Raw genomic sequence first — 26,134 nt, 5'->3', positions numbered from 1 at the left:
TTGTTTACCTTTTTGAAAACCCAACTCTTTGTTGATGTTTTCTAGTTTGTCACTGTCTACTTCATTTATGTCTGCTCTGTTCTTTATTATTTTCTTTTACTAATTTTGGGTTTGATTTGTTCTTGTTTTTCTATTCCTTGAGGTACGATGACAGGCTGCTGGAGATCTGCTTTATTTGTATAGGTGCTGATTTCTGTAAACTTCCCTCTTAGTTCTCTGACTGCTGAAGTTTTGGTACGTAGTTTGTATTTTGAATCAAGAATTTTTTAAATTCCCTCCTTGATTTCTTTCTTATTCCAGTGGTTGTTTAAGAGTAAGTTGTTCAACTGCCATGTATCTGTATAGTTTCCAAAGCCTTTCTTGTTCATTTCTTGCTAATAGTGGCCTGAAAGATACTCAGCATGGTTTCAGTTTTTAAAACCTACGGAGACTTGTTCTGTGGTCTGGCATATGATCTTCCCAGAGAACATTTCCTGTGCAGTATAGGAAAATGGGTACACTGTAGCACTGGGTGGAACGTTCTGCTGTGTCTGTTAGGTTTATTTGGACTAGTGATGTTTCTTGATTGACTGTCTAACTGAGCTAACCATTACTGAAAGTTGGATGTAAAAGGTCACTGTTACTGTGTTGCTGCTATCTCAAGTAGCCTGTCTTTAAGCGCGTTGATTGTTTATTTTGTTGGAACTATTCAGCTGTTGATTCCTTTTATTACATTTTCATTTTGTTGAATGAAAATAAATTCACGGATTGAAAAGTATACTAAAGTTTTTAAAGGAATTACTTTATAATCCAGTTTTATCAGAGAAAATTAAGATGTTTTTGAAGTTTAATTTCCTTAAAACAATTATTCTAAATTGTAAGTTTCTACATATCAATTACTTGTGGTACCTTATATTGTCCATTAAGTGAGGTCCTGATTCCCTCAGAGTTCTTAAGAAAGTTCTTTTGACAAATGAGAACGACTAGACACTGAAGGGTTAGCATGTATTCCAGTCGTCATAATCTAGCTTTGTTAGTGCCAATCCCGCGAGACATTCTACGCAGCTGCTCTTCTCTGAGCCGGTGGTTCTTGCACTATTTCAGCACTAGATGGTACCCAAGTCCAGGATGGCCGTGAGCCTGTGCCGGTGCACTGTTAGAGTCTCAGCACTACAGGGTGCTCCAGCCCCAGGTTTGCTACAAATCTACACTTGGTCTGTTGTCCCAGATAGATAGTAGGAGTGCCTAAAAAGGGCAGTTGGTCTATTCAAGCCTCTGCCTGGGGCCAAGGCAGGCCTGGGGACCTTGTCCAGGGTCATCAGCCTGTATTCAGTGATTGCAGGATTCTGTCTGGCCCTGGGCCTCACCATTTAGGGAGCAGGCCTAGAAACCTGAATTACCGACTTTCACCTGCTTCTGTCATCTTTCCCTCCCCACCCCGAGGCAAACAGTGACTCTTTCCTCGTTGTGATGCCCAGTAGTAGCAGAGGAATTGAGTGGGCAGTCATGTGGTCACCAGTGCTGCAAGGCTGGGTCATACTTGGGGCCAACACGCCACTATGACCCACACAGCATTAGGCGGGACAAGACCCGCAAGGTAACAGCTTGCTTATTACTGTAGTATTCTCAGTCTGTGAACCACAGTGTCCGGCTGGAGGTGATGCTGAATGGAGTATGAGGGTATTTAAAAAATGTTCATGCATGGCCATTTGCGGAATGAAACAGTGGCTGGGATTCTTTCTTTTTTTCCTCTCTCTCTCCCTTAAAAATAAAAAATTTTTTTAAAGATTTATTTATTTGAAAGTCAGAGTTAGACATAAAGAGGAGAGGCAGAAAGAGGTCTCCCATCTGTTGGTTCCCTCCGCAATTGGCTGCAGTGGTTGGAGCTGCACCCATCCGAAGCCAGGAGCCAGGAGCTTCTTCTGGGTTTCCTCATGCAGGTGCAGGGGCTCAAGGACTGGAGCCATCTTCTTCTGCTTTCCCAGGCCATAGCAGAGAGCTGGATCGGAAGTGGAGCAGCCGGGTCTCGAACCAGTGCCCATATGGGATGCCAGCACTGCAGCCGGCGGCTTTCTGACTGCGCCGCAGCACTGGCCTTTCAAATAAATCTTAACAAAATGTTTATGGGTGGGGCCTGTGGCCTAGCAGGTTAAGCTGCCATCTGCAGCACCGGCATCCCATACGAGTGGCAATGCAAGTGCTGGCCGATCTACTTCCATCTTCGCTCCCTTGTAACACACCTGGGACAGCAGTGGAAGATGCCCAAGTCGTTAGGCCCCTGGATGCTTGTGAGAGACCTGGATGCAGCCCCTGGCTTCTGGCTTCAGTCTTCCATTGAAGCCATTTGGGGAGTGAACCAGCGGATGGAAGACGTCACTCTCTGTGCCTCTGCCTTCCTTTCTCCATAATTCTACCTTCCAAATAAATAAATATTTAAACAGAAACGTTCATGGAAAATGTAAACTAAATGATAAATTTATTCTGGTGCTAAAATTTGAAACCTATGCATGGGTTTTCATAATAGGCATTTTCCATGAACTTTTGAAGACTCAACAGATCTGTGAGTACCACCGAGACCGTGGGTCTGCTCCTGCACTGGGGCAGGGCCCGTGGCTCTGACAGGGGGATAAGGTGCGGGATTCTTCCCAGTACTGAGTTCCACCGCAGTGGGCATGATAGTTGTTTATGCATCTCCATTTGCATACCTCTCCCTCCTCCAAGCAGGAGCTCCGTGCTGTGTTGCTTGGAGCTTGGGGAAAGGCAAGGTAGGCAACGCTCTGCTTTCTGCCTTCTCTTCAATACTTTTTCCCTTATTGTCGTACTATAAAGCAGTTATTGCGATCTCTCACCTGGCTTTCTGAGCTCTTGCAATGATCGATTCTTCTGTAAATAACTGTTCACGTTGATATTTGTAGGGAAAGATAATCAGCAGAACATCTGACCTCACTGCCCTCTTGTTCCGCCTTCCTCTTCAGAGTCAGTTTGCTACTTGAGTGTTTCTCAGAAGTTGTGTTTCACCTCACCGTGAAGCGTCACAGCAAGCCCATTGAGTTGCCACCCAGAGAAGCTCACCTGGGCCTTGGGGTTCCAGGTTTCTGACAAGGGCCAATCACATAGGCATGGACACCCTGTGTATCTGACACATGGACACCCTGTGTATCTGACCTTTGCAGTAGAATTTCTAGCCATGCCCAGACGCCATACTGCTACCGTGGTGTTCACAGACCCAGCTGTGCAAAGACCATTCCTTCTCTTTCCAGAGAATTCCTTCAGATTTGCAGGATATGTCCTCACTCCTACCTCGGAGTTGGCTGATAATGTTATCTACCATCACCGGGATCAGAGATGTTCATAACCCAAAGGTATTCCAAGGGTTTAGGGATTACCTCTTTGTAGTCGGTTCGTTGTCAGTCTCCCCTTTGGAATATGTAGGTTTGAATGTCAAACTCATTGCATTATTTTTATTAACAAAAGCATATTAAAACCAGTGATATCTGTGGAAAACTTGAAACCAATTTGTGGCACACCAATGCACATAAGCATGTCATTGAGAAACAATTCATTATGTTAGTGTTTCTTCCTACCCTTCAATAATTTTAAGCTTTAAATTTCTTTCAAAAATCAAATTACCTAAACTCAGCATGTAAGATTTCATTATCTTCTAGTTTTAATTTTTAAATTCCTATAATTTCTTAGAAATTCACACTTTGTTTGGATTTTTACTGCTGTAAGTAATTGAGCAGTTTACCAGTACTTAGTAAATGATCTGTCTTTTCCTCTTTTCGCTAGTAAGTCAAATAAAATTTTATCATTTTTGTTGATGTTCTGTAGTCTTGCTACAGTGTAAGCATTTACTGTGTTTTTATATTTGTTGAAGTACAATGAGATTTCACAGTCTGAAGATGAGTGTAATTATCTGTTAGTATCTTTTAAAATACCATCTCTTGCCCATTTTCTCTATCTTGAGTCTTATTTTTTTTCCAATTCTAAGTACTGTTTTCTTGAGGTTTGCCTTTTAAAAGATATAACTTAGATGTTATAAAGTCACCTATTTAAAGTGCACAGTTTTGTGGTTTCTAGATTATTCATAGACTAGGAAAAGCATCCCCACAAGCTGCATCTCAAATAATTTGATTACCCAGAAGAAAATCCCATGTCTCTTAGCAGTAATAGCAATCTGTCTTCAAATTCCAACCTAAGGTTTGCTTTTAAATGATGATTTTTTTGTACTCTCAAACTGATTTCAAGATGTTCTATTTGATTTTATCCTACCTGTACTTCATTGATCTTCTTGCACAGGGAGGTAGATTGAGGTTTTTCATCAAATTTGGTGATATTTGGGGGATGGATTTATTTATTTGAAAGCCAGAGTTACAGAAAAAGAGGAAGAGACAGAGATGTTCCATCTTCTAGTTCACTCCCCAGATAGCCACAATGGGCCAGGCTGAAACCATCAGCCAAGAACTTTGTCTGGGTCTCCTATGTGCAGGTAGGGGCCCAAGGACTTAGGTCATCTTTCAGTGTTTCCTGGGAGCGGGCTTGGAAGTTTGACAACTGGGAGTTAAAACAGTGCCCATATGGGATGCCGGCATTGTAGGCAGCAACTTGACCCAATATGACACAATTCTGGCCCCATAATGTGGGGAGTTTTAAGCCTTTATCTCTTCAAACATTTTTTATGCTTCTTTGTCTCTTCATCACCCTGGAATTCTGTTTATATGTTTATTGCTATACTTAATGGTATCCCATCTTTACTCGATTATTCTTTTGCAGCTCAAATTTGTGTTTGATTGCTTTTACAATTTCCATCTCATTAACAATGCCTCATCAAGTAGAGAAGATCAATATAAAAATTGTAATTCTTTTTGCGTGGTTTCCTTTAGTTTTAAAGAAATATTTGTAAAACACATCTCATTATTTTCTAGTGAAAATTATTTTTTGTGGCCCTGTACACCCTGGTTTCCGCAGCTGAGTTTATGTTGCATGCTGGTCAGTTGTTGATGTAGAGACTTGTTGAATGCTGTGACATGCATGTCCCCTGCACTCTGCAGTTTTTGAGGCCCCAGCCCAGATGTTGTCCTTTTCTCTGACCTGGCTATCTGGAGCTTGCGTTATAGTCAACACAAGTCACTGGTTGGCCAAAGACTGTGTTGATGCCAGCTTAGCTGGTTAGAAGTTCATCATTTACTCTTGCATGGTTGCATGGCTTCCACATGACTGTTACAGCACAGATTTAACAGTATTGGCTTGCATTCTGCAAGGGATGAGAAATCTGGATTTTCCCTCTCCAGTCATTCCTGAGAGAGCACAGTGTTGGACATACACAAAACTTTCTGGATAGTCAGGGGTGCATATTGTGTTGTTTTCCTCATTTGAAGTATGTGTGTGGGGGGAGAATGAACCAAGTCACATCCACTGGTTTATCCTGAAGGTCTCACAGGAGCCAGGCCAGGGTCAATCTAAAGCCCGTAACTAAGAATGCAACTGAGATCTCCCTAGATCTGGAGCCAACACTGTTACCTCCCAAAGTCTGCATTGGTGGGAAGAGAGAAGAGCAGTGCCAGGAATTGGACCCAGGCACTCATTCCAAGCAGTATCTTAACCAATACACCAAGTGCCCACCTCATTTTATTTTGAAGCCTAGGTTCCTCGTCATTGTTCTGGGGTGGGGATGTTTACTCTCCACTCAGTGTTTGCCCGGAGATTGGGTTAGAATACTCAGTCCCAGTGAGGCTTCCTTCCTGGCTCGCCAGGTTCACGCATTGCTTGGGGAGTGCTTCATGTCTCCCCGTGGTCCTGCTCTGATGACTCCTGTTGGCTCCAGCCTAACAGGTGCAGAGTATGCTGGACCTCTACCTTGAAGGCTGTCTCAGGAGGGTTCTTCTTGGCTCTTTCCACTTACGGTTCTCTGTTAAATCCCTGCTGCTCTGCCCTTTCACGTGCTGCTACTAGGATCGTGGAGCTGCCACTGCACCAGATCTAGGGGCAAAGACAAGAACGATACCAGAGCTCTCAGCGCTGGGGGTGATAGATGCTGGTTTCCTCAGCTTGCCCCTTTATGTTTGGAACATTTGTGCTGTAAATGAGCTGTCGTGGAACCATCAAGATACCATCATCATTGGCCCATCCTACCCGGAAGAAATCTTCTATAAATAGGGGTCATGTGGGAGAAAGAGATCCTAGTCCTCTCGGCTGTGCCGGCCAGGAGCAGATCTTCAGGATACACAGGGCTTCACGATGAAAAGGAAGGCAGAGCTCGCTGCTCTTGGATGCCCTGCAGAGAGTAGAACTGCCAGAAGACAGAGCTGAGGAATGAGAGAGGAGAGGAGATAGGGTTCCATACGCAATCTTTCAGTTCTTACCAACAGGTATTAGATTTTATGGAATGATATTTACCATGTGCTGTATACTCTCAGGACAAATTCCAGAAATTTTAAATGACTGCTTTAAAAATAATTTTAATTTGAGGATTACTTGGGAGAGATGGTTAAGGTATTTACCATGTTGCCCATTTCACCATTTCTAAAGTCTCAATTCAAGCCTTCTCCTTGACTTTTAAAATCTGACAACATTCCAATCTTGTCTCTGTGTGCTATAATTAAGTATTTTATTCAGATTTATATTCTCTTTCACTGTATTCTCTTGAACTGGGCTTATTGTGTCTAAACAGTCATAAAGTGTAAAATTTTTTACTTGTAATTTAAGTTGTATTATAAATATTTTAAATACACCTATCATGTTTAATAGTTTCTGGAAAATTTTAAGTGATTTTAAATGCATTTGTTTGATCTGTATTTCTAAATGCTCCATGTTTTTAGTTTTTATTCTTTCTTATTCTTGAGGACAGTATCTCATTTCATCATGTTTTTTTAATTGTATTGCATCAGAATCCTAATGGACCTAGTATTAGGATGCTTTTATAGGCATACTTAATTATATTATTGGCCAAGCAATAGTTGATGTTAATTCAAGGTAATGTTTATTTAATTTTCTGAGTTTTTTCCAAAAATATGAAGATACAAATTATGCATGATAGAAGGAAGTGAGAAGAAAGGGAGAATAGAAACCAGTCTTGTCACTGCTTTTCCTGGTACATGAGCAGGTATCTGGATCAGAAGTAGAGAAAAATGGGCTTGCACAGCTATGCCTATAGGACGCCAGTGTCGCACATGGCAGCTTTACCTGCAATGCCACAGTGCTGGCCCTGTTCATTTTTTTTTTTTTTTAAATCTTTTATTTAATGAATATAAATTTCCAAAGTACGACTCATGTGTTACAATGGCTTCCCCCCCAATACCGTCCCTCCCACCCACAACCCTCCCCTTTCCCACTCCCTCTCCCCTTCCATTCACATCAAGATTCATTTTCGATTATCTTAATATACAGAAGATCAGCTTAGTATACCTTAAGTAAGTATTTCAACAGTTTGCTCCCACACAAAAACATAAAGTGAAAAATAATAGATTTTTTTTAAATGATGATGAAATCAGATCAGACCTATTGTCATGTTTAATCCCAGTGAGAGTCAAGTTGGGAATTGATAATTTCTTTCTTTTTTTTTTACAGAAGATCAGTTTAGTGTACATTAAGTAAAGATTTCAGTCGTTTGCACCCCCATAGAAACACAAAGTGAAATATACTGTTTGAGTACTCGTTATAGCATTAAGCCTCAGTGTACAGCACGTTAAGGACAGAGATCCTACATGAGGAGTAAGTGCACAGTGACTCCTGTTGTTGACTTTACCAATTGACACTCCTGTTTATGGCATCAGTAATCTCCCTATGCACCAGTTATGAGTTTCCAAGGCTATGGAAGCCCCTTGAGTTCTCCGACTCTTATCTTGTTTAGACACGGTCATAGTCAAAGTGGAGGTTCTCTCCTCCCTTCAGAGAAAGGCACCTCCCTCTTTGAAGACCTGTTCTTTCCACTGGGATCTCACTCACAGAGATCTTTTGCCAGAGTGTCTTGGCTTTCCATGCCTGAAATACTCTCATGGGCTTTTCAGCCAGATCCGAGTGCCTTTAGGGCTGATTCTGAGGCCAGAGTGCTATTTAGGACATCCGCCATTCTATGAGTCTGCTGAGTATCTCACTTCCCATGTTGGATCACTCTCCCCTTTATTTATTCTATCGGTTGGTGTTAGCAGATACTAGACTTGTTTATGTGCTCCCTTTGACTCTTAGTCCTTTCATTATGATCAATTGTGAACTGAAATTGATCACTTGGAGTAGTGAGATGGCATTGGCACATGCCACCTTGATGGGATTGAATTGGAATCCCCTGGTATGTTTCCAACTCTACCAATTGGGGAAAGTCAGCCCGAGCATGCCCCAAATTATACATCTCTTCCCTCTCTTATTCCCACTCTTATGTTTAACAGGGATCACATTTCAGTTAGGAGGCCCTGTTCATTTTCATATGACAACCTTCTTTACACTGTTCCCCCCTTACTCCCTAGTCATAAATAACCCTCTGACTAATTTATTAATGGTCCTCTGAACATGCCCTGTGCTTGCTTGCTTCTCATTTCTGTACTTAAGCCATTTGTTCTTCAGGGAGACCCCTTGATAATGATCTTTCAGATTCTAAGGAATTTAAAATGGATTACTTGATTATCTAAATGTGCGTGTGTGTGTATTAAGTTCTGCAGTAGCCTGTCATCCAATGCCATGTACTTACTATTCAGAGCCTTTCTACTATTTGTAGAATCAACACAAAGTCCTTCCCACACTGCTTGTGTTCTACCAGAGAAATTTACTGACAATCTGTGGCATCCCAGTGAATAGCAACCTCTGTTATAAAACTCAGTTATAAAAACTGACACCATGTTGAGCATGTAAAATGTCATACTTACTATTGAAGTGAGATACACAGCAGACCCATAGAATGACAGATGTCCTAAACAGCACTCTGGCCTCAGAATCAGCCCTTAAGGCATGCGGATCTGGCTGAAAAGCCCATGAGAATATTTCAGGCATGGAAAGCCAAGACACTCTGGGGAAAAAAAAAAAAAAAAACCTAAATGAAGGATCTCCGCAAGTGAGATCCCAGTGGAAAGAACGGGCCATCAAAAAGGAGGTACCTTTCTCTGAAGGGAGGAGAGAACTTCCACTTTGACCATGGCCTTGTCTAAATATGATCAGAGTCAGTGAACTCAGGGGGCTTCCATAGCCTTGGCAGCTCATGACAAGAGCCTAGGGTGATTACTGATGCCATAAACAAGAGTGTCAATTTGTTAAGTCAACAACAGGAGTCACTGTGCACTTACTCCTCATGTAGGATCTTTGTCCTTAGTGTGCTGTATGTACATTGAGATTTAATGCTATAACTAGTACTCAAACAGTATTTTTCACTTTATGTTTCTGTGTGGGAGCAAACTGTTGAAATCTTTACTTAATGTATGCTAAACTGATCTTCTGTATATAAAGAGAATCGAAAATGAATCTTGATGTGAATGGAAGGGGAGAGGGAGTGGGAAAGGGGAGGGTTGCGGGTGGGAGGGACGTTATGGGGGGGAAGCCATTGTAATCCATAAGCTGTACTTTGGAAATTTATATTCATTAAATAAAAGCTTTAAAAAAATAAATATGTAGTTATCTTTCTGAGTTGAGAAGTACTTCCTAAATCTCATTCTTTTCTTTGAGAAGGACTCATACAGTGGTAATTAGATGGACTTTTTAGCTCAGTTAATTTGATTGTAAACCTTTGCACTTTGTTTCACAGAATTTCAATGTCAGGCTGTTTGCCCCAGAGTACACCAAGTAGAAAGCTGGTTTTAATCCAATAAACGTGTTTGCCTTTTAAATATCTGCTCCTGTATAGATTTCTTACCACACAGAATTACAGATTACACTGTTAAATAATAGAAAAATTATTCTTGAGGTTTTTCTGATTTCATATTAGATTCTAGAACTTAAAGCTTCAATCAGTCTATGGATTCATTAATGGGCATAGTATTACTACCTATGTAAATCCCTTCAAAATCTCTTATGCAAGGATACCGGAAAAAGTGCATGGGAAGTGGAATTATGAGAATTTTTGGTACAATTCTTTTTTTCAAATTCCATATAAACTAGGGGTCCTCAGAAGGCTCATGGAAGAAAACCCATGCATGGCTTTTTCTGAAAATGTTACAGCACATTTATCTTTTCATCTTTTCATGAGCTTTTTAAAGTAGCTTCACACAGTGTCTGGAAGATGGCAGGATTCCAGAAGCTGCAGTTGGTTGACATGGCTTCCATCCCTTCAGCTTGGCTCTGTGCTCTTGGACCACAACGGGAGAAGAATGGCAGCAGCATTTCAGTGCCCGTGCCTTCCCACGTGACCAACCTCAGATGCCTTCAAAGGCTCGCGAGGTAAATTCCGTGTCTTTTGTTAAGCACATTTTCAGCTGATTCCGCCCCTCAAAGAAAATAATGCAGGTTGCCCTCACACTATTAGCCAAGTGACCTAGTTTGAGTTATTCCTCTCTGGATTCAGCCCGTGCTGATTTTTCCCAGATGACCGTATTTTCTTTTATTCCCATACAGGCATTCCTAGAGTTTTAAAAAGAAACTGTGGAGTTCCTCCAAAACCTGTGGTCAGAACACAAATATTTTGAAAAAGTCTCCTTCCCAGCCTGCTACAGCTATCAGCAACATCACAAGTATTCCTTTTTTAAAAAAAACTTTGCAAGGTAATTAGTAAATGCTTTTAAATATTTATAGCCCATCAAACTCTTTGATCCTACAATCAGCTACAGACAGTTTGAATGCTTTCAGGTCGTTTTTCCTGTGACTTCAGCGGTCCAGGCCTGTTGCTATTGACACTGGAAATACTCATTATCATGTTATGATACAATCATCATAATAGCTAAATGATGCAGTTATACAAAAATTGGTTTTACAAGGACAAAACTGCGTTATTTATAGGAAATAAACTCCCTGTCTCTTCCCTAATGGGAACTTGTAGGTCATTTGAAACTCGAGGTGGATTTGTCATCCCATGAAGAGAGCCAAGACTTGTGAAACTTTGTGTTGCAAATCAAAGTTGAAAGGGGAAAGAAACAATGAATTTTTAAATAACATGTGGACCAAAATATTATATGCACAGTATATACTGTACCTTCACATATAGGAATTATGTAGTACCTACTTTGCTCCCTTTCCTGTTATAAAATCCTTGTCATACCTTATAAAACAACATTAGAGAGCATTCAGGTGATTCTATGACTGGAGAAGGAATTGATGTTGCCCACACCCGGATGCATCAACTCTTGAGGTTTCTGTGGCTCTCTTCTATGAGTAGATGGTGATAACATCTCTCTTTGTTGGAAGGATGGTGGCCAGTCCTCTTACTGGGTAGAAAATTCTATATATTGTTTTAGGGAAAGCCAAATAAGTGTAGAAACATAGGCAGGATCAACTGCATTGCCTGAGAGTGTCCTGCAAATGCATCCATAAAGACAGTATGTTCATGTTGCATTTTAAATTTCCTGTTTCCCACCTATGTCAGTGATCATTTAAAAATCTGGCTCCCCACACTACCCACATTCAACATTTTTCATTACTGACACTAACGGTGTTCATTATCGTCACAGTAATTGCTGGAGGTGACCCAATAACAGCTGTGTATAACCACGTAGACTGAGGTGTTTGGGAAAATCTGAAGTTGTCCCCAGCAGTGACTATCATAATACAAGACTTGCAAAAGACCTGACATGACAGCTAGAATAGATCCATCCCTTTGAGGATAATTATGGCCTCACTGAAGAGATATCCCATCACCAATCAACAGTAAGTAAGTCTGAGAATTGAAATTCCTGCTGTTACAGGTCAGAGTCACATAGCAGAGTTTATTGATGAAATGGAAATGGTATATACAGGTGCATATTCCTGGCCAGGGCTCTGGTTGGTATGGGGTTGCAGCCGTCAGGTGGGGACTAACGATACACTTTCTGGAACTGTTTACTACTGAACCCTATGATGTTTGTCTACTAAAATGACACTTCGTGGTGTGTAATGGAAATTTGTGAATTCAGTGCAATTAACTTTAGAACTAGGCCCCTATTTTCTTCATATTTGATGAAATGAGGGCAAGGCTGAGTCTCCAGCGCGTGTGGGAAGGAGAGTATGATGTGGAGCAGTGCGAGGAGAACTCGGTCGCTTCCTCCCAAACAAGTTTTCATTGTTAGGCGCTCAGTGGTAATGGCCACTGCTTTGCTAGTGGGTCCCAGAGATGGACCAGCTGATGCTGAGGCCCCAAACTCAACCTTTATTACCTTGAAAATTCCTTTCTTGATCTTTTCAGATCCAGGTATACTGTGTTCTTGTTGGCACTTGTGTGTCATTCCAAGGAAGACACGGTGGTAGCAATTCGTCAGAAAATTCACACATTCTTAAAAAAAAATAATGCACTAGATAGTGTTACCATGTGTGATAACATTAGCATTGACTACTGTGGTTGTCTGTTGTTGGCTTATTGAATTCGTCCTCTTCTGTTCACACAGCAGTTCTGAGAAGGCCTCATCTGCCTGTTAAGTGGTGGTGCCTAAGCTGGGGATTCCATTCCAGGAGGCTAAGCTTGGCCTTAGGTCATGAATCAAAGATGAAAAATGGAAATTCTGGCTTACAGGAAGTCATCATTCAGATTGATAAGGATGTCCAAAAAAATAGGGATGTCAGCTTAGAAGAGTGATTTCCTTAGCTATTTCTTTTACAGAGTTAGCTGTTATGCCAAGTGATCAGATGTCAGTGTAGGAACTGACAGAGGAAGCATTACATCTCCAAGGAACACTATAATTTTCCAGAAACAGACCTCGACAAAAAGGCAAGCTATGAAATGCCTGAAAAGGAATTCCTAAGGAAAATTAAAAAAGAAAAGAATAAAGATAGTTCATCAAAAAGCGAACAATTCATGATACAAATGATAAATTCAAGAAAGACAAATCCTAAAAGGGAACCGAACAGAAGTCGTCAAGCTATGGAGTGTCACCGATGGGAGAAAATGGAACTCAGCTTGACAACAGAGTAAGCAGAAGAGTGGCTTTCTGAACGTGATGGCAGACCTCTTGAAGTAAGCCACTCAGACAACATACATATATAAGGAGAAGATAGCCTACTTTTGAGATTTTGTAACATTATGACAGCAAACATTGCATTCTAGGGGATCCAGAAGGAGAGAGATGGGGAAAGGTACTGAAAACCTATAAAATAAAATAATAGCTAAAAATTCCCCAAGGCTTGAGATACGGACATGTGTATCTAAGAAGCTGCAAGGATCCCAAGAAGACTCAAGCAGAAAAAGACCTTCTCCAAATCATTACGGGCAAACTGCTAACAAAGAAGAAAGTCTTAGATAGCAAGAGCTAAGTGTCAAGGCACAGTTAAAGGAATCCCACTAGAGTGAAATTTCTCAACGCAAGATTTACAGATTAAAAAAGATGGCGATCGCTTCTCGGCCTTTTGGCTAAGATCAAGTGTAGTATCTGTTCTTATCAGTTTAATATCTGATACGTCCTCTACCCGAGGACAAAAAAAAAAAAAAAAAAGGCAAGACATGTGCAGTGTTCTGTGAACAAACAAAACCTGCCATACCACAATATTTTAGCCAGGAAGGTATACTTCAGGAATGAAAGAGAAATACATTTTCTCTATTCTTGCAAGTCTTGCAAATATTTTAACACAACATAACACAACTAGATTAGCTGAACAAGAAATTATTAATGGAATCCTATAACTGGAAATAGAGAAATAAATATAACCAAAAATATGAAAGAATAAAACTCAATAGAATAGAAAATGAAATTTAGCACTCTTGAAAGTCACCAAACCACAGAGATGAATAACACGAGGAAATGAACAAAGGATTTGCAAAATAGCAGCCACTGACAAAACAGCAGGACCAAGTCTAAGCTAAGAACAATATATATGTTTCTTAATTTGACAAAGTACCTCGACTCAATTTTATTGTGGGCCAAGTCATAGATTTATCTTTCTTATTGTGAAAAGCTGTGGTTCAGGTACATTCCTGATCTCTCAGCACTGCCTGTCACTGCATGTCCCCCCACACACATATTTTTTCCCCTGAAGAAACTTAAACATAAGGACTACAAACTTCATGTATTTCTTAAGTACAACTTTACGAATATAGTGATTCTTACCACTATTCTTACCCTCCCACCTACACGCCTGCCCCTCCTCCCTCTCCCAGTCCCATTCTCCACTAAGGTCCATTTTGATTAAATTTATACATAGAAGACCAACTCTATAGTAAGAAAAGGGTTCAACAATTTGCACACACACACACAAAAAAAACACTGCTCCTCAACAGTTGAGAAAAGGCTGTTCAAAGTCATTGCATCTTGAAGTTAATTGCATTTGCAAAGCACAATATTAACATTCAATTTTCCAATCAAAAGATATATGGTAACCAAATGGATATTGAAAAAAAATTAAATGCATGTTGATCAGAACAAACTCACTTCACTAGTAAAGACACAGTGAAAAGGAAGGGATGGGAAAGGGTACTTCACCCAAATGTTGTAACCCAAGAGTGACCGGGAGTAGCTACACTAATAGGAGACTAGACATAAGTAAAAAAATATGAAAGGAGACAATGGTCATTATATACTGATAAAATTATCATTTCAGATATTACAACAATAAAAATACATGTGCCCAACAATGAACTAACTAAAATATAAAGTGTTAGACATAAAGTGAGAGACTTTTACATAATCATAGTTGGGGAATTTAATATCCTACTTTCATCAATGAATAGATCATCCAGACAATAATGACCAAAGACACATCAGAGTTGAGCTCTACACGTGATGGAGCTAACAGATTTACAGAACGTGTCACCCACTGGCTAAAGACTAAGTATTCTTCTCATCAGCACACAGAACATTCTCCAGTGTAGAATATGTGATGGGCTCTAAACTACTCAAATTTTAAAAATTCAGAGTCATTTGATGTCTTAGATCTGACCACAAAACAGTTGAACTAGAAATCAATAAGACAAACAATGGAAAATATGCAAAGATAGGGAAACTGGACAACATGTGCCTGAATACCCAGTGGGTCACTGAAGGCATTAAGAGGGAAGCAGGGTGTAGTGAAGAAAATGGAAATCCAGAATATCAAATCCTGTGAAGCGCAGCAAAAGCAGGGTTACGAGGAAGCTCTGTAGCAACAACTGCCTGTGTTAGAGAAGTAGAAATATCTCAAACAACCTAGCCATGCATCTTAAAGTACTAGAAAAGCAAAAACAAAACTCAAAATTACTATAAAGAATAAAGCAGCTTTGATCAAAGCAGACATAAACTACAAATACAAAAGATCAGTGAAACATAGAAATTTTAAAAGATGAAACTCAAATTTTAGGAAGTAAAATTAGAGATGAAAAACATATTACAGCAGATACCACAAAAAATACAAAGGGCAAAAGAAACTACTACGATCAATTATATACTAACCAGTTGAAAAATCAAAAAAATGGATACATTCCTGGGCAAGACATCCCGCAGCAAAACTGAATCATTGAGAAATACAAAACATGAACAGACCAATAATGAACAATGAGACAATAATAAAAATCTTTTTAAAGAAAGATTTATTTACTTGAAAGGCAGAGTTACACAGAGTCAGAGACAGAGAGAGCGGTCGTCTATCCTCTGCTGCACTCCCCAGATGGCTGCAATGGCCAGAGCTGCGCCAATCCAAAGCCAGGAGCCAGGAGCTTCCCCTGGATCTCTCATGTGGGTGCAGGGACCCAAGGACTTGGGCCCTCCTTCACTGCTTTCACAGGCCACAGCAGAGAGCTGGATCGGAAGTGGAGCAGCAAAGACCTGAACCTTACATCAAAGAAAAGGTGGATTTGCTGCTGACTATTACCAAACATTTCAAGAAGAACTAATACGAAATCTTCTCAAACTATTCAGGCAGCAGCAAGCACTGTGGCACTGTGTGTTAAGCTGCAGCTCGAGATGCTGGCATCCCATATTCAAGTGCCTAATTCAAGGACTAGCTACTCTGCTTCTGACCCAGCTCCATAGTAATGTGCAGCTTGGGAGCCAGATAATAGCTCAAGTTCTTAAGTCCCTGCCGTGCGTATGGTAGACCTAATTTGAGTTCTGGGCACCTGGGTTCAGCTCAGTGTATGCTTGTCATGGGCAATGAAGCACCAGAAAGAAGATCCCTCATTCCCCAACCTCAAATAAACATTTAACAAAACCTATTCAAAGTAACTCAAAAGTGTCCAATCCTTCCAAACCCATTCAGTGAGCCCAACATTATCCTGATAGCAAAACCAAGGTAAACACAACAGAAATATAAAACTGTGTGCCAAGATCTCTCAACAAAAGACTAGCAAACACATCTAACAACACAAAAAAGATTATAAATCAAAATGTAATGATCAAGTATTTGTCCCAGGGATGCAAGGATAATTCAATATATTCAAATCAGTGTGCATATTACATCACAGCAACAAAATGAAGAGCAAAAAACAAATGATTATCTGAATGCAGCAGATGCATTCAGTAAAATTCAACCTTCCTTCATGATAAAAAAAAAAACTCAACAAATTAGGTATAGAAGAAGAATGTCAAGTACACACATCACAAAAACTATACATGACACGTCCACCATAGCCAATAATGCACAGAGTGGAGAAAAGCTGGCAGTGCCTCTCCTAAGATTTAGAGTAAGACGAGTATGTCCACTTACTCAGTACAGTACTGGAATCCTAGGGAGAGTAACCAGGCAAGCAAGAAAGAAAGCATCCATATTGAAAAGGTACAATAAAGTTTTTCATATAGTGTGATTATACATACATAAACACCTAAAGAAACCTCCCAAATACTTGTTAGAAGTGATAAACAGGTAAAGTCACAATATACAAAATCACCACACAAAAACTGGTTTTACACAAATAAAGAACTTCTTTAAAAAGAAATCAAGATGACCGTTCCAATCACAGTAGGTAAAAAATAAAAATTTGCCAGTGAAGTGAAAACTCTCTACAATGAAAATTGTACAATACTAATGAAAAAAAGACATCTCTGGTTCATGCATTGAGTTTTAAGTGTCCACACTACCCAGCAGTCTACAGATTTGATGCAGTCCCTTCAAAGGTCAATGTCCTTTTCCAAATAACTAGATGAAAATAGTAATAGAATTCCTATAAAACCACAAATGACCCCAGTTAGCCAGAGTTGGTTGGAGCAAATAAACAAAACTGAATCAAAGTGACTGTCTTCAAATTTATTACAAAGCTATAGCAATCCAAACAATATAGTAGTGACGTATCAACTGACACACAGGCCAATGAAAAAGAATACAAAACCAAGAAATTAAGACATGTATACAGCCAGTGTATTTTCAATTAAGAGCATACAATGCAGAAAGGACAATCTCTTCAATAAAGCAATGCCTAGAATATTAGATACACACATGCATATGCAGCTCCAGAAGAATAAGACCAGATCCGTACCTCTCATAATGTACAACAGTCAATTCAAAACTGGCCAAAATCCTACATGTGCAGTTATGGATGACATACTTCAGAAAAGGTTTTTTATATAAAAATGGTTCAAAACTAATGCAGCCAACGGAAAAATAACAGATGGAATTATACAATACAGAGGGAGCAATGAACGAGACACAACCTGTAGAATGGAAACAGGTATTTACCTGAGAATGGACAAGCATCTAGAATTTATAAGGAACTCATGAAGAAAGAATAACCTGATCAGGAAATGAATAAATGATATCAATAGATATTTCTCAAAAGATGACACCAAAATGGGCAACAGTTTTATTAAATAATTATCAATATCACTAATAATCAGGAAAATAAAATGGATATTATCAAAAAGACAAACATAACAAATGCTGTCAAAGTAGGGTAAGGAGAGCTTTGGTTCACCTTTGGTGGGAATATAAATTAGTATACTTACTACAGAAAATAGTATAGAGATTCCTCAAAAAACTCAAACTAGAAATACCATGTGATCTATCAACCACATCATTGCTTGCTTCAAAGAGCTGCTTGCACTCTTATTTTTATTGTAGCATCATTCACAGCAGCCAAGATACAGACTCAACTGAGGTGTCTATCAATGGATCACTGGATAAAGCAAATGTGATATACACACACAGCAAGAATCCAGCCATCTATTAATGAAATGGTGTCACTTGCAGCGATATCAATGGAACTTGAAAACATTACCTTATGCAAAATAAGCCAGGTAAAGAAAACAAAATAATCCATGTTTCTGCTTATTGTAGAAGCTAAAAGCATCTCAATGCATGTTAGATGGGACAGGGAAGGGGAGAGATAGAAGTTAAGGGATCAAAATACAATTAATCACACAGAATACTGCCCAGTGCTCTTCACAGAGTAAAAGTAGTCTACAAAACTTCATGATGTATTTGAAAATTACAAGAAAAGTCTCAAGATTCCCCATGCATACAAACAATGTGTTGTAGATGCAATAGCTAATTACCATGTGCTACTTTATCCTATAAATATGTAGAATGTTATGTCTCTAAAAATACATTTTTAAAAGGAAATTGTACCAGCTCCACCAACAAAAATGTACCTAAGAAAAATATGGAGGTAGAGTTAAAAAGCTTATTTTTTAAAAAAATTATTCATTTGAAAGGAAGAGAGAGAAAGCACACAAGCAAGCACTTGTAAGAGCTGCACCAGGCAAAAGCCAGGAACACCATCTGGGTGTCCCACAGAGTGGAAGGGTGGCTGGGGCCAAGCACTTGGGCAGTCGTTCACTCTGTCCCAAGTGCAGTAGCGGGGCGCTGTATCAGAAGCAGAGCAGCTGAGACTCTGAGTTGCTTGCATCACAAAGAAGCAGCTTAACCAATTGTGCCACAATACCAGCACAAAGTAAAACAACCAAACAAAAACAAAAACACCCCCCCAAATCGTGCAAAGTTTGGGAAGAAACTAGACAGAAGTTATTAGCAGGTCACTATGATCTTTCATTTAAATTTCAGGGCTACCTGAGTATTTGAGCTCTGACTAAATTATCCCATTAACGCTCACAGTATTCTGAGAGTATGCCTATACTTAATGCGGGATACATCATAATCTCCTTCAAAATACTCGGACAAACCATGTCTCAGTACCTCATTTATGAGATGGTTTTGCTGCCAACATTTGAGTGAATATTACCTCTAGTAGTAGGCAACACTACTTAGAAAAAATGGCCATGTGTGTTCTGACATGGAAAGATCTGCATAAAAGCAAGATGTGGTGAAATAAATTGGTTGCAAAAGAAGTATGAAGTGCAATATTTTTAACTTAGGAAACAAAAAACAACACTAAAAATCCTTATTTATGATGTTGATGAAATATGCCCATGAAGTGAAAGTATGGGTGTGTAGAATACACAATACATTTTTGTATAGTCAATTAATGTACTAGGCTGTTTATGTCTGAGTGTATCTTTCAGAAAAGAGTTGCACAGCTATAAAAGGAGAGAGGAAAAAGGTACAAATATTCATAGATAATAACGCAGGGAAAGTGCTGGAAAGCATTGCACTGTCAAAATAGATCTGATACAAAAACAATGACCCAGCTGTCTCAGGTCACGGTCGCTTTGACACAGATCAGCAGGATTCAGAGAATAAAAGTTGTGAAAGATTTTACATGGATTCATGTTTACAGTGTAAATTAGCAAGCCAAGATTTTACTCCTGGTATTGTAGTTAGATAATGCTCTACTTACCTTCTGATTTTTCAGACTGGCTACACTATCTTTCTCTAAATTTAATGAAATTTCTTGGGCTGTAATTATCCCCATCTCCTTTATTTCTCTTCCTTTTTTTTTTTTTTCTCCATCTCACCCCAGACTCATTCTCCTATATCATGCTTTAAGATTCTTTGTTTCTGTCATTGTATGTTTCTTACGGTTATAAATTTCAGCAGATAGAATACAACTGACAAAATCCTCCTACAACTTTTATGCTGCTTCTACACAAACATTTGACATCTATTCTAACAGCTACCCAAAGGAGCATGTACCAATGATGACGTCAGAGCCGCTATGGCCTGAAACAAGATGCAACATCATCTACAAATCTTCATACTAGTTTTAGGATAAGCAGTAACGTCACATGTTCTTAGCAAAAGTCTCAGAATAAGTTGTATCATTACTGTTCTGAAACAGGATTGCATCCTTGACAACATTTTTATTTCCGATCTATTACACACTTGGGAAATTAAAAGGCTACTTAGGGGCCAGCACTATGGCATAGCAGATAAAACCACTGCCTGCAGTACTGGGCGCGGGTTCGAGTCCTGGCTGCTCAACTTCCCATCCAACTCTCTGCTATGGCCTGGGAAAGCAGAAGATGGCCCAAGGCCTTGGGGCCCTGCACCCACATAAGAAAACCTGGAGGAAACTCCTGGCTCCTGGCTCTTGGCCATTGCGGCCAATTGGGGAGTGAACCAGTGGATGTAACTCTGACTTTCAAATAAATCTTTTTTAAAAAAATACATATGCTATAAGAAAAGAAAAGGCAGGCTAGTGAGCATGGCTAGTGTGTGGATTGTCAAAGATTTTACAAGAGCTGAGGAATTAGCACAGATGGGCTTTGTTTCTTCATTTGCTTTTAAAGAGAGGAAAGAGAACAGATACCAAAGGTAGTGTGGGTCCCGTATGCTGACGGGGCAGAGTTTACAAGCACTTCAAGAGGGCAGGAATGAACACGTGTGTGTGTATGTGTGTGTGTGTGTTGGTGGGGGCAGCATGGGTACAGAGTGAAGCTGCATGTTACCGTCTGGGAGAATTCTCGGCCAGCATGTGGACTGGGACCACGTGGATACAGGAGCGTGAGCCAGGTGCTCAGCCATTACAGGGTTATTTTAGTCGTTGTGCCCGGGCTGCTTTGTGACCTTGGAGAGCACAGCAGGGAAGGGGTGTCTGTGGTTCTTGCGCTACCGCATTACTAACACCACATTCAAATGCTGTACTATATTAATACACTGCAGTTCTTCAGCTTATCTTAAAAGTTCAGATTACTATTCTAATATGCTTCATAAACTTTATTTGGAAGTGAACTGGTTTAATTTATAATGAGGGCTTGCTGGTACTAAATTTCCAGGTATAATTATGGCTCGTCAATTTAATAACCCATAGAATAATCTAAACTTCCTTCTGGTAAATTTTTTTTAACTTTTATTTAATGAATATAAATTTCCAAAGTACAGCTTCTGGATTACAATGGCTCCCCCCCACAATAACTTCCCTCCCACCCACAACCCTCCCCTTTCCCGCTCCCTCTCCCCTTCCATTCACATCAACATTCATTTTCGATTCTCTTTATATACAGAAGATCAGTTTAGCATATATTAAGTAAAGATTTCAACAGTTTGCGCCCACATAGAAACACAGAGTGAAAAATACTGTTTGAGTACTAGTTATAGCATTAAATCACAATGTACAGCACATTCAGGACAGAGATCCTACATGAGGAGTGACTCCTGTTGTTGACTTAACAAATTGATACTCTTGTTTATGGCATCAGTAATCACCCTAGGCTCTTGTCATGAGTTGCCAAGGCTATGGAAGCCCCCTGAGTTCACTGAGTCTGATCATATTTAGACAAGGTCGTAGTCAAAATGGAAGTTCTCTCCTCCCTTCAAAGAAAGGTACCTCCTTCTCTGATGACCTGTTCTTTCCACTGGGATCTCACTTGAGAGATCTTTCATTTTGGTCATTTTTTTTTTTTTTGCTAGAGTGTCTTGGCTTTCCATGCCTGAAATACTCTCATGGGCTTTTCAGCCGGATCCGCATGCCTTAAGTGCTGATTCTGAGGCCAGAGTGCAGTTTAGGACATCCGTCTGCTGTGTATCTTGCTTCCCATGTTGGATCATTCTCTCATTTTTCATTCTATCAGTTATGAGCAGACACTAGTCTTGTTTATGTGATCCCTGTGACTCTTAGTCCTATCATTCTGATCAATTGTGAACAGAAATTGATCACTTGGACTAGTGAGATGGCATTGGTGCATGCCACCTTGATGAGGTTGAATTGGAATCAACTGGTACGTTTCTAACTCTACCGTTTGGGGCAAGTCAGCTTGAGCATGTCCCAAGTTGTACATCTCTTCCCTCTCTTATTCCCACTCTTATATTTAACAGCAATCACTTTTCAGATAAGTTTCAACACTTAAGAATAACCATGTATTAATTACATAATTAAACCAGTCATATTAAGTAGAACAGACAAAAAAAAACTACTAAGAGGGATAATGTATTAAGTTGTTCATTAACAGGGCTATGCTGATCAAGTCACCGTTTCTCATAGTGTTCATTTCACTTTAACAGGTTTCCTTTTTGGTGCTCGGTTAGTTGTCAAAATCAGGGAGAACATATGATATTTGTCCTTTGGGACTGGCTTAATTCACTCAGCGTAATGTTTTCCAGATTCCTCCATCTTGTTGCAAATGACTGGGTTTCATTGTTTTTGACTGCTGTATGGTATTCTATAGAGTACATGTCCCATAATCCAGTCTACTGTTGATGGACATTTGGGTTGGTTCCAGGTCTTGGCTATTGTGAATTGAGCTGCAACAAACATTAAGGTGCTGAGAGCTTTTGTTTGCCAATTTAATTTCCTTTGGGTAAATTCCAAGGAGTGGTATGGCTGGGTTGTATGGTAGGGTTATATTCAGGTTTCTGAGGAATCTCCAGACTGACTTCCATAGTAGCTTAACCAGTTTGCATTCCCACCAACAGTGGGTTAGTGTCCCTTTTTCCCCACATCCTCGCCAGCATCTGTTGATGGTAGATTTCTGTATGTGAGCCATTCTAACCGGGGTGAGGTGAAATCTCATTGTGGTTTTGATTTGCATTTCCATGATTGCTAGTGACCTTGAACATTTTTTCATGTGTCTGTTGGCCCTTTGGAGTTCCTCTTTTGAAAAATGTCTATTGAGGTCCTTGGCCCATCTCTTAAGTGGGTTGTTTGTTTTGATGTTGTGGAGTTTCTTGATTTCTTTGTAGATTCTGGTTATTAACCCTTTATCTGTTGCATAGTTTGCAAATATGTTTTCCCATTCTGTCGGTTGCATCTTCACTTTCCTGACTGTATCTTTTGCAGAACAGAAACTTCTCAATTTGGTGCAATCCCAAATGTTAATTTTGGATTTGACTGCCTATGCTTCTGGGGTCTTTTCCAAGAAGTTTTTGCCGGTATCTATATTTTGCAGGGTTTCTCCAATGCGCTCTAATAATTTGATGGTGTCGGGTCGTAGATTTAAATCTTTAATCCATGTTGAGTGAATTTTTGTGTAAGGTGAAAGGTAGGGGTCTTGCTTCATGATTCTGCATGTGGAAATCCAGTTTTCCCAGCACCATTTCTTGAACAGACTGTCCTTACTCCAGGGATTGGTTTTGGATTCTTGATCAAATATGAGTTGGCTGTAGATGTTTGGGTTGATTTCTGGTGTTTCTATTCTGTTCCATTGGTCTATCCATCTGTTTCTGTACCAGTACCATGCTGTTTTGATAACAATTTCCCTGTAGTATGTCCTGAAATCTGGTATTGTGATGCCTCCAGCTTTGTTTTTGTTGTACAAGATTGCTTTAGCTATTCGAGGTCTCTTGTGCCTCCATATGAATTTCAGCATCATTTTTTCCAGATCTGAGAAGAAGGTCTTTGGTATCTTGATTGGTATCGCATTGAATCTATAAATTGCTTTTGGGAGAATGGACATTTTGATGATATTGACTCTTCCAATCCATGAGCATGGAAGATTTTTCCATTTCTTGGTATCCTCTTCTATTTCTTTCTTTAAGGTTTTGTAATTTTCATCGTAGAGATCTTTAACATCCTTGGTTAAGTTTATTCCAAGGTATTTGATTGTTTTTGTAGCTATTGTGAATGGGATTGATCTTAGCAGTTCTTTCTCAGCCGTGGCATTGTCTGTGTATACAAAGGCTGTTGATTTTTGTGCATTGATTTTATATTCTGCTACTTTGCCAAACTCTTCTATGAGTTCCAATAATCTCTTAGTAGAGTTCTTTGGGTCCCCTAAATAAAGAATCATATCATCTGCAAAGAGGATATTTTGAGTTCTTCCTTCCCAACTTGTATCCCTTTAATTTCTTTTTCTTGCCTAATAGCTCTGGATAGAACTTCCAGAACCATATTGAATAGCAGTGGTGAGAGTGGGCATCCCTGTCTGGTACCAGATCTCAGTGGAAATGCTTCCAACTTTTCCCCATTCAATAGGATGTTGGCTGTGGGTTTTTCATAGATTGCTTTGATTGTATTGAGGAATGTTCCTTCCAAACCCAGTTTGCTTAGAGTTTTCATCATGAAAGGGTGTTGTATTTTATCAAATGCTTTCTCGGCATCAACTGAGATAATCATATGGTTTTTCTTCTGCAGTCTGTTAATGTGGTGTATCATGTTGATTGTTTTGTGCACATTGAACCATCCCTGCATAACAGGGATAAATCCCACTTGGTCTGGGTGGATGGATGATCTTCCTGATGTGTTGTTGCCTTCTATTGGCCAGAATTTTTTTTTTAACTTTTATTTAGTGAATATAAATTTCCAAAGTATGGCTTATGGATTACAATGGCTCCCCCCCCCCCCATAACGTCCCTCCCACCCGCAACCCTCCCCTTTCCCACTCCCTCTCCCCTTCCATTCACATCAAGATTCATTTTCGATTCTCTTTATATACAGAAGATCAGTTTAGCATACATTAAGTAAAGATTTCAACAGTTTGCTCCCACACAGAAACATAAAGTGAAAAATAATAAATGATTTTTTAAATGATGATGAAATCAGATCAGACCTATTGTCATGTTTAATCCCAGTGAGAGTCAAGTTGGGAATTGATAATTTCTTCTTCTTCTTCTTTTTTTTTTTTTTTTTTCTTTACGGAAGATCAGTTTAGTATACATTAAGTAAAGATTTCAACAGTTTGCACCCCCATAGAAACACAAAGTGAAATATACTGTTTCAGTACTAGTTATAGCATTAAGTCTCAATGTACAGCACATTAAGGACAGAGATCCTACATGAGGAGTAAGTGCACAGTGACTCCTGTTGTTGACTTTACAAATTGACACTCTTGTTTATGGCATCAGTAATCACCCTAGGCTCTTGTCATGAGTTGCCAAGGCTATGGAAGCCCCCTGAGTTCCTGAGTCTGATCATTTTTAGACAAGGCCATGGTCAAAGTGGAAGTTTTGAGCCCATAGTCTTTCGTTGATAGTGGCTGCCTAGAATATTGTAGTGAAGATTCTGTGAGACTTTTCCTGGGTTTCTAACTATAGTGTGCAGTAATCAATTAGTGATGTCTGTCATGGAGACAGATATAAATGTGGCTCCACTCAGGACATAGGTTCTCTTTTCTAACACTAGTCTTACTTTTTTATTTGAAATAGAAATCAAGATGTCTTTTGATGCCTCCCTTTTAGCTCTTAAGTGGATACATTTTAAATTGTCCTGGCACCCAGAACAATTCTAGGCATTGCAAATACTGAATAATTTGTGTATACTTTAATTGATGTTTCCATTTAATTCTTAATGGCAACCGAACAAATTGTTGCATTCTATTGGCGAGAATTTTATTGAGGATTTGCGCATCTATGTTCATCAGGGATATTGGTCTGTAATTCTCTTTCAATGCTGCATCTTTTTCCGGCTTAGGAATTAAGGTGATGCTGGCTTCATAGAAAGAATTTGGGAGGACTCCCTCTTTTTCGATTGTTCTGAATAGTTTGAGAAGAATTGGAGTCAGTTCTTCTTGAAATGTCTGGTAGAATTCAGCAGTGAATCCATCTGGTCCTGGGCTTTTCTTTGTTGGGAGGGCCTTTATTACTGTTTCCATTTCTGTTTCACTTATGGGTCTGTTTAGGTTTTCGATGTCTTCCTGGTTCAATTTAGGTAGATTGTATGTGTCCAGGAATCTATCCATTTCTGATAGGTTTCCCTGTTTGCTGGCATACAAGTCCTTGTAGTAATTTCTGATGATTCTTTTTATTTCTGTGGTGTCTGTTGTTACGTTTCCTTTTTCATCTCTGATTTTATTGATTTGGGTCTTTTCTCTTCTTTTTTTAGTTGGGCCAATGGGGTGTCAATTTTGTTTATTTTTTCAAAAAACCAGCTCCTCGTTTGGCTGATTTT

At 39.5% G+C, this 26,134-nt stretch overlaps 1 long non-coding RNA gene and 1 pseudogene across 8 annotated transcripts in view; one reads left to right on the top strand and one right to left on the bottom strand.

The window, feature by feature from the left end:
• Positions 1–4,893: 4,893 nt before the first annotated feature.
• Positions 4,894–26,134, bottom strand: part of LOC127490500 (uncharacterized) — a 46,418-nt gene continuing 25,177 nt past the window's right edge. For 6 of the 8 annotated variants that reach the window (XR_011389706.1, XR_011389702.1, XR_011389705.1 and 3 more), the window contains 2 exons: positions 5,836–5,958; positions 4,894–5,804 (listed from right to left, as the gene is read on the bottom strand). This is a non-coding gene — a long non-coding RNA (uncharacterized lncRNA). Of the gene's footprint in view, positions 5,805–5,835; positions 5,959–6,111; positions 6,285–8,834; positions 8,969–26,134 lie in introns of those variants that run through there. The other 2 variants (XR_011389704.1, XR_011389703.1) reach the window with 2 other exon arrangements.
• LOC127490887 (U2 spliceosomal RNA) lies at positions 13,407–13,518 on the top strand (annotated as a pseudogene).

Source organism: Oryctolagus cuniculus, chromosome 6 (assembly GCF_964237555.1).
Source record: "Oryctolagus cuniculus chromosome 6, mOryCun1.1, whole genome shotgun sequence".
Classification (NCBI taxonomy): Eukaryota; Metazoa; Chordata; class Mammalia; order Lagomorpha; family Leporidae; genus Oryctolagus; species Oryctolagus cuniculus.
This window is presented reverse-complemented; position numbering and strand designations above follow the sequence as displayed.